This window comes from Mesoplodon mirus (assembly GCF_964341445.2).
Source record: "Mesoplodon mirus genome assembly, chromosome: 10".
Taxonomy (NCBI): Eukaryota; Metazoa; Chordata; class Mammalia; order Artiodactyla; family Ziphiidae; genus Mesoplodon; species Mesoplodon mirus.
In genome coordinates this window covers 66,320,293-66,340,563 of record NC_138986.1, presented here as the reverse complement: position 1 = coordinate 66,340,563, position 20,271 = coordinate 66,320,293, and the positions used below count along the sequence as shown (strand labels likewise).

At 39.0% G+C, this 20,271-nt stretch overlaps 1 long non-coding RNA gene across 1 annotated transcript in view; it reads left to right on the top strand.

Annotated features, from left to right (window-relative positions):
* The window catches only part of LOC309811098, a 62,237-nt gene extending 42,689 nt beyond the window's left edge, over window positions 1-19,548 (top strand). The window contains exon 3 of the long non-coding RNA XR_014295102.1: window positions 19,212-19,548. This is a non-coding gene — a long non-coding RNA (uncharacterized lncRNA). The remainder of the gene's footprint in view (window positions 1-19,211) is intronic.
* The last annotated feature ends 723 nt before the right edge of the window (window positions 19,549-20,271 follow it).

The window sequence follows — 20,271 nt, the reverse complement described above, 5'->3', positions numbered from 1 at the left end:
TTCTTTATCCATTCATCTGTCAGTGGACACTTAGGTTGCTTCCATGTCCTGGCTATTGTAAATACTGCTGCAGCGAACACTGTGGTACATGACTCTTTTTGAATTATGGTTTTCTCACGGTATATGCCCAGTAGTGGGATTGCTGGGTCATATGGTAGTTCTATTTTTAGATTTTTTTTAATAAGTTTTTTTAACATCCTTATTGGAGTATAACTGCTTTACAATGGTGTGTTAGTTTCTGCCATATAACAAAGTGAATCAGCATACATATACATACATCCCCATATCTCCTTCCTCTTGTGTCTCCTTCCCACCCCTCTAGGTGGTCACAAAGCACCGAGCTGATCTCCCTGTGCTATGCGCTCATTCCCACTAGCTATCTATTTTACATTTGGTAGTGTGTATATGTCAATGCTATCTCCACCTTTATCTTGCATTACTCTTCCCTTTTCACTGTTCGATATTACGTGGAGCTGGGAGGTCTCTGGTGGACCAATGTCCTGAACTAGGCTCTCCCACCACAGAGGCTCAGGCCTGAAACCCGCCAGGAGCACAAAGACCCTGTCAGCTACATGGCCAGGTACGTGGAGAGTTTCTTGCGTTTTGGTAAGTCTGAGGTCTTCTGCCAGCATTCAGTAGGTGTTCTGTAGGAGTTGTTCCACATGTAGATGTATTTGTGATATATTTGTGGGGAGGAAGGTGATCTCCACATCTTACTCCTCCACCATCTTGAAGGTCTCCTCTCCTTAGTTTAGTTTTTAGCGCTTCTTATCACTGGTGGGTTTGTTTATTGCTTTGGTTGCTCTATCTTTTTTTTTTTCTTGTATTACTTAAAATTTTTTTATTTTAATAATATATTTTTTAATTTTTTATTTTAATAACTTTATTTTATTTTATTTAGTTTTCTTTCTTTCTTTTTTTCCCCTCCCTTTTCTACTGAGCTGCGTGGCTGACAGGGTCTTGGTGCTCGGGCCGGCTGTCAGGCCGGAGCCTCTGAGAGGGAGAGGCGAGTTCAGGACATTGGACCACCAGAGATCTCCTGGCCCCATGTAACATCAATCGGCGAGCGCTCTCCCAGAGATCTCCCTTTCAGCGCTAAGACCCAGCTCCATTCAAGGACCAGCAAGCTCCAGTGCTGGACACCCCATTTCAAACAACTAGCAAGACAGGAACACAACCTGAACCATTAGAAACCTGAACCATTACCTGCCTAAAATCATAATAAGGTCACAGACACCCCAGAACACACCACTGGATGCGGTCCTGCCCACCAGAAAGACAAGATCTAGCCTCATCCACCAGAACACAGGCACCAGTCCCCTCCACCAGGAAGCCTACACAACCCACTGAACCAACCTTACCTACTGAGGGCAGACACCAAAATCAACGGGAATTACGAACCTGCAGCCTGTGAAAAGGAGACCCCAAACACAGTAAGTTAAGCAAAATGAGAAGACAGAGAAATACGCAACAGATGAAGGAGCAAGTTAAAAACCCACCAGACCAAACAAATGAAGAGGAAATAGGCAGTCTACCTGAAAAAGAATTCATAGTAATGATAGTAAAGATGATCCAAAATCTTGGAAATAAAATAGAGAAAATACACAAAACGTTTAGCAAGGACATAGAAGAGCTAGTGAGCCAACAAACAATGATGAACAACACAATAAGTGAAATTAAAAATTCTCTAGAAGGAATTAATAGCTGAATAACTGAGGCAGAAGAATGGATAAGTGTCCTGGAAGATAAAATACTGGAAATAACTAATGCAGAGCAAATAAAGAAAAAAGAGTGAAAAGAGTTGGGGACAGTCTCAGAGACCTGTGGGGCAACATTAAATGCACCAACTTTCGAATTATAGGGGTCCCAGAGAAGAAGAGAAAAAGAAAGGGACTGAGAAAATATTTGAAGAGATTATAGGTGAAAACTTCCTTAATATGGGAAAGGAAATAGTCAAGTCCAGGAAGTGCAGAGAGTCCCATACAAGATAAATCCAAGGAGAAACACGCCAAGACACATATTAATCAAACTATCAAAACTTAAATACAAAGAAAAAATATTAAAAGCAGCAAGGGAAAAACAACAAATAACATACATGGGAATCCTCATAAGGTTAACAGCTGATCTTTCAGCAGAAACTTTGCAAGCCAGAAGGGAGTGGCAGGACATATTCAAAGTGATGAAAGGGAAAAACCTACAACCAAGATTCCCCAGCAAGGATCTCATTCAGATTCGATGGAGAAATTAAAATCTTGGTAGACATGCAAAAGCTAAGAGAATTCAGCACCACCAAACCAGCTTTACAGCAAATGCTAAAGGAACTTCTCTAGGCAGCAAACACAAGAGAAGTAAAAGACCTACAATTACAAACCCAAAACAATTAGAAAAATCGTAATAGGAACATACATATAGATAACTACCTTAAATGTAAATGGATTAAATGCTGCAAACAAAAGACGTAGACTGGCTGAATGGATACAAAAACAAGACCTGTTGATATGCTGTCTACAAGAGACCCAGTTTAGACCTGGGGACACATACAGACTGAAAGTGAGGGGATGGAAAAAGATATTCCATGTAAATAGAAATGGGAAGAAAGCTGGAGTAGCAATTCTCATATCAGACAAAATAGATTTTAAAATAAAGACTATTACAAGGGACAAAGAAGGTCACTACATAATGATCAAGGGATCAATCCAAGAAGAGAATATAACAATTGTAAATATTTATGCACCCAACCTAGGAACACCTCAATACATAAGGCATATGCTAACAGCCATAAAAGGTGAAATCAACAGTAACACAATAACACAATAAGAGTAGAGAGCTTTAACACCCCACTTTCACCAATGACAGATGATCCAAAATGAAAATAAAGAAACAGAAGCTTTAAATGACACATTAAGCAAGATGGACTTAATTGATATTTATAGGACATTCCATCCAGAAACAACAGAATACAATTTCTTCTCAAGTGCTCATGGAACATTCTCCAGGATAGATCATATCTTGGGTCACAAATCAAGCCTTGGTAAATGTAAGAAAGTTGAAATAGTATCAAGTATCTTTTCCTACCACAATGCTATGAGACTAGATATCAATTACAGGAAAAAATCTGTAAAAAATACAAACACATGGAGGCTAAACAATACACTACTAAATAGCCAAGAGATCACTGAAGAAATCAAAGAGGAAATAAAAAAATACCTAGAAACAAATGACAATGAAAACACGATGACCCAGAACCTATAGGATACAGCAAAAGCAGTTCTAAGAGGGAAGTTTATAGCAATATAACCCTACCGCAAGAAACAAGAAACATCTCAAATAAACTATCCAACCTTACACCTAAAGCAATTAGAGAAAGAAGAACAAAAACACCCCAAAGTTAGCAGAAGGAAAGAAATCATAAAGATCAGATCAGAAATCAATGAAAATGAAATGAAGGAAATTATAGCAAAGATCAATAAAACAAAAAGCCAGTTCTTTGAGAAGATAAACAAAATTGATAAACCATTAGCCAGACTCATCAAGAAAAAAAGGGAGAAGACTCAAATCAACAGAATTAGAAATGAAAAAGGAGAAGTAACAACTGACACTGCAGAGGTACAAAGGATCATGAGAGATTACTACAAGCAACTATATGCCAATAAAATGGACAACCTGGAAGAAATGGACAAATTCTTAGAAAAGCACAACCTTCCAAGACTGAACCAGGAAGAAACAGAAAATGTAAACAGACCAATCACAAGCACTGAATTTGAGACTGTGATTAAAAATCTTCTAACAAACAAAATCCCAGGACCAGATGACTTCACAGGCAAATTCTATCAAACATTTAGAGAAGAGCTAACACCTACGCTTCTCAAACTCTTCCAAAATATAGCAGAGGGAGGAACACTCCCAAACTCATCCTACAAGGCCACCATCACCCTGATATGAAAATCAGACAAAAATGTCACAAAGAAAACTACAAGCCAATATCACTGATGAACATAGATGCAAAAATCCATAACAAAATACTAGCAAACAGAATCCAACAGGACATTAAAAGGATCATACACCATGATCATGTGGGGTTTATCCCAGGAATGCAGGGATTTTTCAATATATGCAAATCAATCAATGTGGTACACCACATTAACAAATTGAAGGTTAAAAACCATATGATTATCTCAATAGATGCAGAAAAAGCTTTTGACAAAATTCAGCACCCATTTATGATAAAAACTCTCCAGAAAGTAGGCATAGAGGGAACGTACCTTAACATAATACAGGTCATATATGACAAACCCACAGCCAACATCGTTCTCAGTGGTGAAAAACTGAAACCATTTCCACTATGATCAGGAGCAAGACAAGGTTGCTCACTCTCGCCACTGTTACTCAACATAGTTTTGGAGTTTTAGCCACAGCAATCAGAGAAGAAAAAGAAATAAAAGGAATGCATATCGGAAAAGAAGAAGTAAAGCTGTCACTGCAGATGACATGATGTTATACATAGGGAATCCTAAAGATGCTACTAGAAAACTACTAGAGCTAACCACTCTGTTTGGTAAAGTGGCCGGAAACAAAATTAATGTAGAGATATCTCTTGCATTCCTATACACTAATGATGAAAAATCTGAAAGAGAAAGAAGGATACACTCCTATTTACCATTGCAACAAAAGAATAAAATATCTAGGAATAAACCTACCTAAGGAGACAAAAGACCTGTATGCAGAAAACTATAAGACACTGAGGAAAGAAATTAACAATGATACAAACAGATGGAGAGATATACCATGTTCTTGGATTGGAAGAATCAACATTGTGAAAATGACTCTACTACCCAAAGCAATATACAGGTTGAATGCAATCCCTATCAAACTACCAATGGCATTTTTCAAAGCACTAGAACAAAAAATTTCACAATTTGTATGGAAACACAAAAGACCCCGAATAACCAAAGCAATCTTGAGAAAAATAATGGAGCTGGAAGAATCAGGCTCCCTGACTTCAGACTATACTACAAAGCTACAGTAATCAAGACGGTATGGTAGTGGCACAAAAACAGAAATATAGATCAATGGAACAGGATAGAAAGCCCAGATATAAAGCCATGCACATATGGTCACCTTATCTTTGATAAAGGAGGCAGGAATATACAATGGAGAAAAGACAGCCTCTTCAATAAGTGGTGCTGGGCAAACTGGACAGCTACATGTATAAGAGTGCAATTAGAAGACTCCCTAACACCATACACAAAAATAAACTGAAAATGGATTAAAGACCTAAATGTAAGGCCAGACACTATAATACTGTTAGAGGAAAACATAGGCAGAACACTCTATGACATAAACCACAGCAAGATCCTTTTTGACCCACCTCCTAGAGAAATGGAAATAAAAACAAAAATAAACTAATGGGACCTAATGGAACTTAAAAGCTTTTGCACAGCGAAGGAAACCATAAACAAGACAAAAGACAGCCCTCAGAATGGGAGAAAATATTTGCACATGAAGCAACTGACAAAGGATTAATCTCCAAAATAAAAGCAGCTCATGTAGCTCAATGTCAAAAAGACAAACAACCCAATCCAAAAATGGGCAGAAGACCTGAATAGACATTTCTCCAAAGAAGATGTACAGAGTGCCAACAAACACATGAAAGGATGCTCAACATCACTAATCATTAGAGAAATGCAAATTATAACTACAGTGAGGTGTCACACCAGTCAGAATGGCCACCATCAAAAAATCTACAAAGAAAACATGCTCAAGAGGGTGTGGAGAAAATGGTACCCTCTTACAGTGTTGGTAGGAATGTAAATTGATTCAGCCACTGTGTAGAACAGTATGGAGGTTCCTGAAAAACTGAAAATAGAACTACCCTATGACCCAGCAATCCAGCTACTGGGCATATACCTTGAGAAAGCCATAACTCAAAAAGAGGCATTTTCCACAGTGTTCGTTGCAGCACTATTTACAATAGCCAGGACATGGAAACAACCTAAGTGTTCATCAACAGATGAATGGATAAAGAAGATGTTGCACATATATACAGTGGAATATTACTCAGCCATAAAAAGCAATGAAATTGAGTTATTTGTAATGTGGTGGATGGACCTAGAATCTGTCATGCAGAGTGAAGTAAGTCAGAAAGAGAAGAACACATCCCGTATGCTAACACAGATATATGGAATCTAAAAAAAAAAGGTTCCGAAGAACCTAGGGGCAGGACGGGAATAAAGACGCAGACATAGTGAATGGATTTGAGGACACGAGGAGGGGGAAGGGTAAGCTGGGACAAAGTGAGAGAGTGGCATTGACATATATACACTACCAAATGTAAAATAGATAGCTAGCTGGAAGCAGCTGCATAGCACAGGGAGATCAGCTCAGTGCTTTGTGACCATCTAGAAGGGTGGGATAGTGAGGGTGGGACGGAGACGCAAGAGGGAGGGGATATGAGGGTATAAGTATACATATAGCTGATTCACTTTGTTATACAGCAGAATCTAACACAACAATATAAAGCAATTATACTCCAATAAAGTTGTTAAAAAAAGAAAACATAGAGGGTAAGCTTGTAGACATCATTTTTTGGCAATGTTTTTTTTGGATTTAGCACCAAAGCAACAAAAGCAAAAATAAACAAGTGGGATTATATCAAATTATAATTTTTCTTCACAGCTTAGGAAACCATCAGCAAAATGAAAAGGCAGTCTCTGGAATGGGAATAAATATTTGTAAATCACATACCTGATAATAGATTAATATCTAACATATATAAAGAAGTTATGCAACTCAAGAGCAAAAAAAAATCCCTTGATTTTCCTTTATTAATTTAACTAGTGGTTTGTCTAATTTGTCAATTTCTACCAAAGAACCAGAACTGTGATTTTTAAATTTGGATCTTTTTTTTTTCCAATTCACTGCATCTTTAATTTCTACTTTTATCTTTATCTTCCTTTTTAGTGCTTACTTCTGGTTTATTCATCATTCTTTCTGTACCTTTTTAAATTGTAGATTCATTTATTTTTATTCTTTTACTTTAATTAATGTAGGTATTCAAGGGTATGAATTTTCTTTTGATCACTGCCTTAAATATATCCAATGGACTCTGTCACGTGTAATTTTTTCATTTTTACATTATTCAGAAGTTTGATAATTTCTGTTTATATTTTTTACTTTTTCAATGAGTTGTTTAATAAAATTAAAAAATTTTTTCTAGGTTGGAAGACGTTTTTTATTTTTAATTGCACTTTTCATTTCTAATTTTATTGCATTCTGGTCAGTGTGTGTTGTTTGCAGTGTTTCTACTTTATGCAACTTTATGATGTTTTCTTTGTCACCTAACATATCAACAATTTTGGTGAATTTTTCATGTGCACTCTGGAAGAATATTTTTTTTATTTTCAAGGTTAGTGTTGTATTTCATATATATATTTTTAAGAGACATCCAATAATTATATTGTTTCTATCTTGTATATCCTATTTATATTTTTTCTTTGGTTTTGTACTGAAAGTGAATTTCCATCTCTTTCTCCTTGTATCATCAATAGTTTCTGATTTGCGTAGGTACTTTATGTGTTATTTGGGGCATAGGTATTCATAACTCTCCTATCTTTGTGGATTCTGGCTTTTAGCATTATATAGTGCTTTTATTTTTCTTGAATGTTGCTTTTTGGCCTGTATCCCTTAGAACCTTCCTTCTTTTAGTCTTCCCCTTTTTTGTTGAGAGTCTTAAACATCTACTCTATATCAATCCCTTGATTTTTATTATCCTTAAAAATCCTTAAAATAAATTCTTCTCTCATGTTATGCTACAGCTACTATACAATCTATTTCTCCTTTTTATTTAAACTTTTCAGAAGAGTGGTCCTCATTTGCTGCCTTATTTCCTCTCCTCCTTTTTATGTTTGTACTCTATGCTCTTGTGCCTGTGTCCATAGGACTTATCAAAATGTCTCTCTGTACTGTTACCAATAATTTCCAAATTTCCAATTCTAACAACATTTATATAACTGGAATTCTGTAGTTCCTTGGCTTCTATACCACAGCACACAGTAGTCCTCCTTTTGGTTTTGTGATTGGGCCTCCTTGGTTTCCCTTGTGAGCTTTGTTCAGGGGAGTGACCAGAGGTATGTATCCTTAATAACTCATACTAATCTTTTGCCTAGCTCAGTGCTTGGCCTAGAGTAGAAGCTCAACATTTTCAGAAATACTACATACGTGAAATAAAACCTGTCTCTAAACTATGACCTTCAATGTATGACCTGCTGTAATTAAGCTCAGCTAGGGCTGTAGACCCCAGTTACTCTCTAGTCTCATCATTCACTTGAGGGACATTTAAAATTGGTAGATTTCATAGTTAAGTCTGGATTTCTTCCTTCTGTTGCTTGATGTGAAGCTGTGACACCACTGAGCTGGCATTTCTTTAGAGCAACCTGTCATGGATTTGAGTAGCTAATGCTCTCTTATGGATAGGCATGTACTCTGAAGTATGACTTGATTCATTAATTTACCTTGCCTGCCTGGGGCATTTTAATTTGGACCTCCTCGTTCAGCCTGTTATCTACACCCAAACTTTATGCTACCTCATGATATCCCAAGGAAGTAATATGGTCCGGGGTAGGTGTCTGGTTAGGAAAAAAAGGACTTGTTACCCTGAACATATTTACTTCTAACAATTAAGTCTTCCATTTATGATTATTAGTTGACTTAGCATATAACTGACTTATAAAGAACTTTTGGAAATTTTAATCCAGGAAACAAAACTGGTAAAATCAAATCTCAATTTTCTGTGTTTTAAAGAGGGGACCATCACAAGCATAAAATAACATTTATGTTAGTCAGTGAAGGTATGCCTTGTTTCAAAAAAACACAAAACATAAAATTTCAACTTACAAAGCAAAAACACTATGACTTGATTTTGTTATGCATGTTTGCTTTATAAAAGAAATCAGTGATAGATACTTCTGAGTAGTACCTATCAAACCCAGGTAAGGCATGATTTTATTTATAAATAACTGTTTGACCTTTTTTATTGAATTTAATACTGATAACATCCCTTATTTTAAAAATTTAACATTTAAATGAAACATACAAATATTTCAGAAGAAATCTATTTAATCCCTCAGTAACTATGTTTATTCATCTTCAGCTTTTTTATTTAAGCTCATATATCTTTACATGGTTGTAGTCAATAAGTTATGCCACATTTTCTTCTAGTTTTTAATTTAGCATTATTTTACAGGAGAATTTATTTGTATATATTTCATATTTAACCCTTTATTGGCATAATATATTCTATCAAATCAATATGTCAGAGTGTGCCCTATTTTGAAGATTTGGATTGTCTTAGTTTTTCACTGCTATAGTAATGGTGTTATAAATATCTTTAATATACTTTTTAACTCCCTTTAAATGATTTCCTCCCATTCCTTCTTAAAACTCTTTTCTTCCTTGGCATTTTGGAAAGTACTTGTCATTCCTTCTTCATCTTTTTTTATGGCTTCTTTAGCTGTTCTTGAACCTTAACTGCTGTCTAGATCTCTGAAACAACTCATTTGAGAATTTTGAAATAGGGGTATTTGTTCAGTAGCTGGAAGGGGTGGAAAGTGTGAGTAGGGGAGATGTGGAGAGAAGGGTGTTCCAAGCAGAAAGAGTTACCCAAAGATACTGAGATGCAAACCAGATAGACTCTTCAGACAATTCCATATGTTTTCATTGTTTGGAGCTCTTAAGAAGGAAAAAAGGATAAGATTTTGAGGACCTTAAATTCTATATAGACCATGAGAATAGTAATTAAAGAATACATGATGATCTTATTTGCATTTTAGAAGATCATTTTGATAATTATATGGGGAAAGGCTAAAGTGGGAAGCAGGGTAGAGACAATGGAAGCAGTTAGGAGACAATTGCTATAATCAGGCCTGAGATGACAAGGGTCTAAGCCACAAGGGCAGTAGTAAGGATGGACAAATGGGAAGGAGGAGAAATCAACCAGGATTTGGTCACTAATTGGCTGCAGTCAGTGAGGGATTATAAAAGAAAGAGATGAAGATGCGTCCCAGGTTTCTGACTTCAATGACAATAATAAACAGCATGGATAACAGTATTAACCAAGCCTGAAAGTTCACATAATGAATTCAGTTTTGACCAATCTAAATTGGAGGTACTAGTGTCAGATGAGTGGTTGGATATATGATGATACTTTGGAGAGAGGCTTTGGAGAGTTTGGAGAGAGGTCTGGGTAGGAGCTGTAGACTGTGCTGTGAGCCCTGAGCAGTTCCTTATGTCCAATTGTTGTAGGGCATGTCTACCTAGATATTCTACTATCACCTGAAATTCAACATAATCAAATTCTAACTCATCAGCTTTTCTCCCAAGCTAGTTTTGTTAACTTCCTCATGGCTAACTGCGGTGTTGTTAAACCACTCACCTCTAGACTCTAAGCCCCAGAAGTAAGCTTTATGCTTTTTATCTTTATTGTTATTGCCAAACTAGCCTTTTATCAAGTCCTACAATTTCTTTCTTCAAAATTTCTTTAGTAGAATTATCCAGGTGCCCAGAAACCTAGGTTTCAGTCCTGACTCTGCTGCTAACTGGGAAGATGATCAACTTGTACAAGCCTTACAACCTTCCTAAGTCCTAGTATCCACATCTGAAAAAAGGAGGGCTTTGACTTAGTCAGTGAATTCTCTTCCAGGTATTCAGTTCTATATCTTTTCTTTCTGATTCTGATACTACAATCTAGGTTTATATAACTGCCTCTAAACTGGTATTCCAGCTTTCAGTTTCATTCCTCCCCAATCCCATGCATATAGTTGTCACCAGAAGCTTCCTTAGACACTAATCTTTCATATTATATCCTTGTTTGGGCACTAGCCTAGTGGCTCCCTTTTACCTGTTGCATCAAGCCTGACTTCTTTGTCAACTTATCAAGATTCTATAAAATGATTTCTACCTAGCTAAGTTTATCCTTCATTACCTTCTAACATCATCCCTTATCTCCAGTCAGTCTAGACTTCTGACTGATTTCTTTAAAGAATTTGATCATGATCTTTTCTCCATTTGAAAATCCAGTACCCTTCCCTCTGAATCCTAAATTATTTTTCAAAGATCCGCTCAAGTCCTCTCCTCCGGGGAGATTATACTGAACCATTGCATTACTTAGTGTTCTCCTTTCTTCTGACTTCCAAGCACAGTTGTATTCTGTGGCACGATTTAGCACTTAATAATCCGTAGGCTTAATTTTTGATGGATTCCTGTGTATGGGCCACCTTTTATACCTGCCACAGCCTCACAGAGTACAAAACCTAATGCACCATAAATACATGTTGGTTTATTAGCTTTCAGGAGCACACGCATTTCTCAGGATAAGGAATAGACTATAACCTGCACGTTTGAGACAGCAAAACAAAATAACAAAGCCAGAGCTCTGTTGGAGAGGTAACCTGTTAGATGATTTAAAAATCATATGCTACAATGGACTTGGGTAATTGAAGAGCCTAAATAGTCTATTAAATAGAAAGATAACTCTTGAATTATTTTTGGTTGTATTTACCCACAGTTGCCAATTTGGGCATTATGGGTCAAATATTGTTATTAGAAGTTGTGCATTTAGGATTTGAATCATCCATTCTATGATAAAAGCATTTTGGTTTTAAGAATGCCACTTTTAACTACTGGAAATCAGTGCAATTTCAAGTTATATATTGTTTTAACAGGTCAAGGTTTCAAATAGATTCCATGAGTTTCTTGAAGAAAGCAGTCACAGAATAGGCCATAAATTACTTGAGTATGTCCCAAAGTAATATTTTAGCTGAGTTTTGAAATTTAAATGCCTGTTTGGACTTAAGAATTTATTTCAGGGCCTCCCTGGTGGCGCAGTGGTTGAGAGTCCGCCTGCCGATGCAGGGGATACGGGTTCGTGCCCCGGTCTGGGAGGATCCCATATGCCGCGGAGCGGCTGGGCCCGTGAGCCATGGCCGCTGAGCCTGTGCGTCCGGAGCCTGTGCTCCGCAACGGGAGAGGCCACAACAGTGAGAGGCCCGCGTACAGCAAAAAAAAAAAAAAAAAAAAAAAAAAAAAGAATTTATTTCAAAAGAGAAGAGAACTTATCTGCCACATCTTATCTTTTCTCCAGATCTGTCATCAAACATTTAGCTGGTTTTGCAATTATTATTTAGTACTTTTATATTTTGCAATGCACCCTGAAGTAATTTTAATTATTATAACAAGCATGTTGCAGAAATACTGTGTGATTCTTTATGAATTTTCTATATGACTTTCTCTGGTATCTCCGGGTTTTTGGCTGTCTCCTGTTTATAAGAAAGTTTATTTTGCCATGCCACTGCCTTCAAAAAGTTTAAAGCCTCCCAGATTAACAATGTACCACAGAGCAAAGACAGGCCAACCTACATTCAGAATTTAACTATAAACCCTCATGGGCCAAAGACAGGATTCTAAAGAGAATCATGATTCATATTCTGTGTTCTCTAAGGTTGAACAAGTGTCTAGACTCCTGAGAGCAGGTGTCAGCAGGTTTTACCACAGTGATTCTCAGTGTAGCAGAAGTTGTGGAAAACCATATCAAGGACTGAAAAGCTGAAGGGGACAAAGCTGTCTCTCAGAACACAAGAGGCCCAGAGAATACAAAGTATGGCAGAGACCTCATGGTTTCCATCTGTTCAAAAACCACTTGGGTAAACATTTCAGTTGGTTTCCACTCCCTGCCCCATCCTGCTGGTGTTTACTTACTATTCACTGCATCTGCATTATATATTCTTATTAACTGAGAGAAATCTGCTTTTCCATAATTTGGGTATGTGATTGTACAGCCACTTACAATGATAATGGCACCATCACATAATTTATCTTTTACAGTTTTACAAAGCACTTTTATAGACATTATTGCATATGATCCTATGACAAGCCTATGAGGTACGTAGGGCAGACGTTATTCTACTCATGAATAATTTGAGGCCCAGAGCAGTTAGTTGATTTTTTCCAAGATCACACAGCTAATAGAATGGTGTTGGAACCCAGGTCTCTTGACCTAAAGGCCAGAGATCTTTCTGTTATTCTTGGATTTCTGTTATCAAGCTTGTTAATTATCACATTCATGGGTGACTGATTAAAGGGAAAATGATGATAAAGATGTGAAAGGATTCACATTTCATGGAAAATGAGGATGAGAACTGTCTCCCTATGTTGCTTTTCTGATTTAATTGTAGACTTGTAGGAATTGATAATCAATAGAGAAATGAATGGATACAACCTTTTTTTATTATTATATACAAAGCCCGACAGTTACCTGAGCTCTTGATTTATGGATCCTGGAGGAAAATACATCTTTCTTTTCAAATAGGTTCAGCGGGGGCGGTGGGGGGGCTCTAGTTTCTCTCAATATGACCCTTTCCAATATCTTAACTTCCCTCATCACAAAATGTTTATTTCTATCTAACCTAAATCCTGACTGCTGTCATTTAGGCCCAAATCCTTTTGTTCAGCAGGTCCTAATGTACAATTTTAACTTATAGCTTTGGAAGGGTGCGGGAAATATATTTGAATGATTTCTGACTGCTGACAAGCCCTAATAACTGATAGTCCCAGACATTGAACTCAATGTCCTTTGGCAGGGATGGCTATTTTGAGGGCAGAAGACAGAAACTGGCAAAAACTTTTTTCATACAGGTGTGGTTTTATGATGGAATTTTATGACAGAAATTAACCAAGTGTCCTTTATATGGTTTATGATGTTATCAGCTCCTAGGCTGAGATTTCATTCTCATTATTCATGTTTATTTGATGTAAAGCAAATTAAATATCAGACAAGAATATTGTGATATAATTTTGATTTTGCAGATGTAATCTGACACCTGAGCAACTTCAGAGAAGCTGGCTTCTTTTATGTGTGCTATTTAGTTCTGTTCTGAAAAATGCTTTTGCATTTTCAAAGGCAGATATTGTGCTTGTCTGTATGGCTTGTACAATTTTGAGCACTGTATCAGCACTTGATATTAATGGCAAACAAGAAAAGCTTTACATATTATAGTTATTTTTCTAGCTTCAAAGATTTTAAAGGTAGGATTTAAAAAATTGCTCTGAAGAAAAAACTGTCACTGGAGTTCTCTGACGGTGGTATATATTGATGCATTTCTTTGATTTTTTTTTCTTCAGTCTACACAATAAGGTAAAATTCATGGACAAAGTTTGTGTGTTTTCCCTTCTGAAAAGACTCCCTTCTGAAGTCCCAACTTGTTATCATGCAGTTAAGTGCCAGAAATAGGTGTCGCACTAAGAGGGGTCCTAGAGCACTTGTCACCTTCACAGCTTTCTTGTGAATGGTCACTTTTCCACTGCAGCAGATGAACCTGGCCCTGACCAAGTCTGACTGGCCCAGTTGTGAGCATGGGACCAAAAGGCAGCATTTACAGGCTGACCAGTCTGTCCCATCCAATATTTACCTCCCAGTTCACTTGGCCCTTATGCTTTGTACTCAGCATGCAGACATGTGTGCGAAAATGATCTGTTTCACTTGGGATTTCAAGATAGTTCTTGATGATCATGCCATTGTAATTTGTTTTTTGAAACCTGAGTCTGTAACCTCAATTTAGATGATGCATAGAGGGCACATATTGAAAATCAGACTCAGCTTTAAAAATGATAAACAATTCAAAAAATGAATTGTACATTATATCACACAAATCAGAGGCTCAGACAGATAATGTAGGTTTAGATTTGATTATGGTCCATGGTAACAGGAAATAGCTTGTGGCTGTGAATCATGCACATGTGTGTGGCCTTGCGTGTGTAGGACATGGCCTCTGTAAAGATCCTCTGCAAGGGACCATGTCAGTCGGGTTAGTTCACAACAGGGCCACTGTGAGTATTACGGGAATAAGAGATTTCTTATAGGAATTAGACCTGAAACAAATGTGGGAGGAACTGGGAAGTAGGGTCCTGAAGAGGAGTTGGAGGATCCAAGAAGGAGTTCTTAACCAATTTGCCTGAAGTGCTGGCCAGGATGGACAAATTGGAGCTTGCCGGGAAGTCTGTGTTGCCTGATCTGGGAAGCCAAGCTCATCCAGCTGCCAAAGTGGAACCATGGAGAAGTCTTTGGGAAACTGTTGCCTCTGTGTGGTTACTACCTCTGAGGGTCTACAGCTGAGCAGCTGGTGGTGTTCCTGGGGCCACTGTTGGCCAGCAGGGCCATCAGTTGGCAAGAAGAGCTGGACGCAAAGCAGAGCAAAGTGAGAACAAGCTGGCACCTACCTGGCTCATCTGCATCTGTTTGCTACCATGTGAGACTGTGACCACCTTCCAAGAGTAAAGGCTGCTGCTTCGCTTCTGTCTTCCAAATCATGCACAGGTTCCTCTTTTGGCCAGCTTTAACCTGGAAACCTCAGGATCCTCAGCTTACCCAAGTGGACAAAGCACAGCACAGAACAGGACTGTCAGTTTCCACAGGGCTCTGTAGGGCAGAAGAGTTATTATTTGTGGTTCAGAACCGGCACCATCCTAGGAGTGTCATTTGAGGGCTGTTGAAAAGTAAACCTGCTGACCAGTATCCCCCCATCTACCAATTTGTGTTCAGTGGTGCCCAGGGTTCTTACCATTCATCTCTATTTTGGGTTAAAGTATTATATCTATAAAAATTCCCGGTTAAATTGCAGAATCTTACTGGGAGAGTTAATACATTAAGTCTTGTGAATCATTTATATAAACATGGCTTTTTCACTTAGCTGGCCTAACATCTGGGAAGGTGTGGAGAGAGAAGGTAGAGAAAGCTCCAGTGCTATCCTAGACGGTAAGGATGAGTCAGGTATCTTGGTGGAAGCCCTTATACATATATCAATGGAGAAGAAAGGGTGCAAAAGTGGAATTTGCCTACCTAACTGTATTTCCTGGTAATAATTCTGCTTAGAATTAGCCTCTCCAGTATACTGCTCAAGGGTGAAATTACAAATGGTACTCGTGAGGTGTTACTATTCATATTTACGTTCATGGAGTTAACACTGGAATATTTAGAATCATGTTCAGTTTGTAAAGGTATATAACTGTGCAATGATTTGTTCTTTGGTACCAGAAAAATCAACTGATTTTTAGGTTGCCTGGTCTTCACACATACTATTTTAATCTAGCATTGCTTGATTCCGTTATAAATCTTGGGATAGAACTTTAAGACAAGGGTGTTTATTAAGTTTCCCTTCCCTTCCCCTCCCTTCTTTTCTTTTCTGATGTGGTTCTTTAAACAAAATGCAGTGGTGATTTCTGTCTCTGACCTCTGGCAAATTGTGATCTCCTGCAGTTGGCCTGGGTGCTTTCCTGTCAATGGGTAAGACTGCAGGCAGAGACAGGGGCCCCGGGAGGCAGCCACTCGTGTTCTGGTTACTGTGAGCCGGGAGGAAAATTAGGCAAAGACGATAGATTGACATCAAGGACATCTGAGGTGATCAAGTCCTTCTAGTTTATCCATGAGGCAGGAAGATAAATTAATAAGGGAAAGTGACAGTCATTTACACTGGCTGGCATCAGCCGGCATCTCAACTAGGCTGCCGACCAAAGGTCACAACTCACCTGCCATTGAGACAGCCAACAGTGAGGCGAGAAATGATTTATTTTCAACAATTGTTTAGATACTTTATACTTTGTGGTGACAGAAGAGTGTCTCTTTTCCTCTCCTTCTTCCTCTCCAACCCCTTGACTCTTTAGCTCACTTGTGAGCATGCATGTGCGGTCTCTCAAAACATGCAGAAGCAATAAATCAGCCAGTTTAAGAAGACCCAGCCAGCCCAACACAGATCGATTTCACAGGGAAGTCGATGGCCTGCTAATAGAATTACAACTACCTGTCAAAACAGGGAAAACATATCTGTGACAGTGATAAAGGGCAAATCAATTTAAGAAGAGGTTTTTTCTTCTTCTAGAGACATAGATGTGGAATACATGGGTGTCTCTGAGCGTCTGTAATTGTGAATGGAAACCATATACTTGGACTGTTAAAGATAAACTTATGTCAATGATTCTGGAAGAGCAGACTGACTCTTCTAGGTTTGTCTGGTAACTAGCAGTTTGCTCTGAAATAGGATATATAACAGGAAGCCGCTGCCTGAAAACACATTCTTTTAACTTTGTTATACCAAATAAGTTGGTCTTGTCCATTAGATAAATTATATTCCCACAAACTTTGCATTTTCATGTTTCCTCTTGTGTCTCATTTCAGGCAAGTAGCTGTGCATTGCCAAGGACGTCTCTCTGGCAAATCTTTATCTTCTAAGTCAACTTGATCATTTTCAGAGGCCTTGTAAAGCTGTTGGCAATATGACTTTTAGTAACAGCAACTTTTGTGTTCAGGCTTAGTTTCTTGCAAAGGGAATCTTAATCCTAAACACAGCTCCTAGCCTAAACCCATTGTGTTTTAACGTGAGGCTCTTTCAGACCAAGGACTTGATTTTTAAAAACAATTTAATATGCATTAACTTAGCACAGCAGCATGGATTTTCTGCAAAATAAATAAAGAAAATGTCACACAGTAAGAGATATATATTTGATTTCTGCCCCCATTTCCTGGCCTACAGCTTCTAAAACCCTCAGAGTCTCCAAAGAAACAAGTGTCTTTTTGTATGCTAAGATTACTGGTGGCTAGGGGGCTCCTGGATAACCTCTGATGGAGGCTGGTTGTCAGGGGAACCAAACGTGTGGTTAGAAGTTGGAACTTCTAATCGCACCCCCTGACCTCTCTGGGGAGGGGAGGGAGCTGGAGGTTAAGTTAATTACAAATGGCCAGTGATTTAATCAACCTTGCCCATGTAATGAAGCCTCCATGAAAATCCCAAGTGAAGGGTTTCAGAGAGCTTCTGGACCGGTGAACACATGGAGGTACTGGGAGGGTGGCAAACCGTGGGAGAGGGCATGGGAGCTCTGTGCACCCCACCCCCAATACCATGCTCTATGCTTCCCTTCCATTTGGCTGTCCCTGAGTTGTGTCTTTTACAATAAACAGATAATAGTAAGTAAAGTGCTTTGCTGAGTTTTATGAGCTGTTCTAGCAAATTATCAACCTGAGGCAGAGGGTGTGGGTACCTCTGCTTTACAGTGAGTCGATCAGCAGCACAGGTGATAATCTGGCTTTGTGATTGCTGTCTGAAGAGGAGGGGAGGGCAGTCTTGTGGGACTGAGCCCTTAATTTATGGGGTCTGTGTTAACTCCGGGTAGTTAATGTCCGAATTGCTTGCTGGGGAAAACCCACACGTTCCGTGTCAGAAGTGGGAAGGTTAGTAGAAGCAAACAGGAGAGTTTTCCCTTTTAGAAACAAACAAAAAGTAATCCACTGTTACAAGAGAATCTAACCGTGTCATTGTAATCAGGAAGCACACTGGGTCTTATACTCACCAAAGCTCAGTGACCAAATGGACCCGCATTGCTGCTCCCTCCCTGGAGGAGAGCTGCTCTGTGGCAGTAGAAGCATGGCTTGAGAAACATGGTTCTGGAATCAGACACATTCGCATTTTGATCTGCAACCACTTACTAGCTGCAGGACTTGGGTAAGGGCTTAGCCTCTGGACGTGCTAGTTTCCTATTCTGTACAACAGGGCCATTAGTAGTGCTTAGCCTCCTGTGGTCGTTACAGGAATAACTGAGCTACTGGGTAAATCCCATGGCACTGACATAGTGGGGAGGAGACCTGTCATCACTCGTTTCTGTAATCTCCCTTGGGCTTATGACTAGCCAAGGAGTGAATGGTCTCACTGGCCAGGTTTTGCTCCAGGAAGCTGGGCGATGTCTCCCCATGCTGTGTTTTAAGTTAACAGACACTGTGATTGTCTCCAACCCCCTCTCTATCTATATATATACCCCTCCCTTGTTGTGTCTTAAGAATCTTAATGCCTTGCATTGTCATTTCCATCTCTACCTTTCGAGACACCAGTCTCGTCCCTGCCTGGGGGACTGGTTAAAGGGGCCAGGAAAATGCCTGGTGGTATGTCTGCTGCCTTGTGTTTGGTGGGTGGTGGCTTTGGCATCTGGCATTGAGGGTCAGCGATTCAGCCTCCTGGCTCAGTCTGGCTTTGCTGACTACAGTTCTCATTCATAGGAACTCATTTGCATCCCCACTCCTACAGAAATGAAGGCAGGAGCAAGATTTCAGTCACTTCTCAGGAATGTTAGCGAGTAACCAATAACTTTTTTTTTTTTTTTTTTGGATTCTTTTCTTCCAGACTAATGCTGATGAGAGCTGCATTCCACGAGGGCTCAGTAATAGAACCACCGTTGGCCCAGCTGTCTCAGAATGTTGTGTGTAAAGAGGGGTAGTAACCCAGTTTGATGCTCTGGTATGAGCTTATATCCACATGCCTCTCACCTGGGCTCTAAGTCCATTCACTTTCCACTGCAGTTCCATGAAATTCATCCTGGAGCTGTCCCAATTTCAGAGCTATTGTATTAGCATCATTGCTGGACATGAACAAATATTGACTATAGCCTTAATTTCTGTTCTTCCTTAAAGAAATTTATAAAAATGGCACTGTGGTGCATCTATGTGGATAAAGACAAAAATGCAAGTTTCCCTTGGTATTGATAGGATAAGTGTACACTTTGTCTCACTTTTTAATTAGGATAATTGTGTGTTGACTCTATACTTAGTACATTTATACATCATTGCCCTGGAACTACTTCTTCCTCATCATATTGGAAATTTCCTCTCCAAGGGCTGAGGCCTGTGGACTCAGTGTTGCATATTTTAAGTACAGCAGAGCCAGAGGAGGTGTGCTGAGTGACTGAAGATCTCCGTGTTAGCCCCTGTGTTGAAGCTCTTTGTGTAAGTCTACACTCTCTGCCTCAGATTCCTCTTGCTCTTGTGTGTGTGGGGAGAGCCTAAAAATAGTGCTTGAAAGGGTTGCCAAGATCTTAGCTTTGTGTTGGAGAAACCATCCATTAATCTTATTGCCTGAAACCAGAGTCAAAGAAGGTGCTCTGAAATGAAGGTTCAGAAGAACAAACATTTCCGGACTGATTGCCAGCAAGGCGTCCAGCCTTCTACTTGGTTACTGAGGAAATAAGGCAGATGAGAAGGTGCCTGGGGCTCAGGGCCGGGGCGGGCACATATCTCCCAGCTCTGGGTCCCTGCAGTTTGTGCCATGTTTGATGTGTAACTAACCCAACTCGGCCTCAGGTTTGCAGTACAGCAAGTGGAGGAAAGCTTTGCTGTGTTGCCCGTGACAGAAAGTATTTTTAAGTTTAATAAACTCATTGTAGGATTATTCTTTTTTAGAACCACGG